Raw genomic sequence first — 1,222 nt, forward strand, 5'->3', positions numbered from 1 at the left:
CATAATTTTGCAAGACTATTTTTTTGCTCAGTTCGGATGGAATTGCAAGTCTCTGATGAGAATGTTTTGCTTATATGAAGAGAAACAACATTCTAACTGTTCAAACACTATAATTACACCAGAAATCACGAATTGTGTCCATTGATCACAGGAAATCAATGAAGGCCATTACGAAAGATCGTCAGGTATCAGAGTGTAGACTATCAGAATTGAGGTGCAGGACATTCAATACACGTCGAATGCACAGAAGAGAGACCAATTCATGTTTGCAATGAGGAAGGAAAAACTTTCGATCTCTGTGAAGCAACTGCATAAAAAGTTTAAAACACGCTCACAAACATTCTTCCCTGAAGATTAAAACTTCAACCAAGACAAAGGTGTAACAGGTGAAATGCCAGACGGTTAATTACAGGTCCTTCTGATGTGCACAGAGTAATGTACACTGTGTTTCCAGGAATTGCAACGGCTTTATGTGTGGTGAATAAGAAAGGTCATATATGCTGCCTCACGCCTTACTGCAGTATCATAGAATCAATGCTGATGAATACGTGGAGATGTTGAAGACAGTTATTAAGCCCTGGCTGGATGAAGCATGCACGGAAAGGACAAAATTTGAGATAACTAAAGTTTTGAGTGTCGATTTTGACAGATGGGGGAATGGGTTGACACTCGTATATAAATGGGAATTGATAAAGTTCTGTATTAGTGACAACGAATCTGTTATACTACACAGAATAGGATAATCACAACTTCGTTTACAAGGTGTAGTCAAGAAGTATCCAACCTTGATTTTTTTTTTTGCATAAAATAATAATGCGTGAGCAAAATCCACATGGGTATTAGGTGGCCACGTCCTTCCTGAGCATGCGCAAAAAGTCTCGTATGTGTAGGTTGTGCTATTCGCCCATAGTGACGAGTTGAGTACAGACGTGAAGAATATGCTATGCGATTTTACTTTTTGAGTCAAGATAACCGAGCACATTGAGCAAAGATGCTGTATCAAATTCTGGCAAAAACTTGGTGATACGCAAAACCAGACTCTCGAGAAGATTCAGAATGCCTTTGGATATGATACTAGGGGGAAAACACAAATAAAGGAGTGGTACAACCGGTTCAAAAATGGCCACACCTCAGTGGACAGTGAGCCTCGTTGTGGTAGAACATCGACGAGAAGAAACGACGAAATGATTGCAAAGTTTCTTCATCACCTTCGTGAAACTAT

General features: G+C 39.5%; 1 protein-coding gene across 1 annotated transcript in view; it reads right to left on the bottom strand.

Moving 5' to 3' along the window:
• The window catches only part of LOC106883955 (uncharacterized), a 13,232-nt gene that overhangs the window by 9,716 nt on the left and 2,294 nt on the right, over window positions 1-1,222 (bottom strand). The window lies entirely within an intron of this gene.

The sequence above is a fragment of the Octopus bimaculoides genome, chromosome 27 (assembly GCF_001194135.2).
Source record: "Octopus bimaculoides isolate UCB-OBI-ISO-001 chromosome 27, ASM119413v2, whole genome shotgun sequence".
NCBI lineage: Eukaryota > Metazoa > Mollusca > Cephalopoda > Octopoda > Octopodidae > Octopus > Octopus bimaculoides.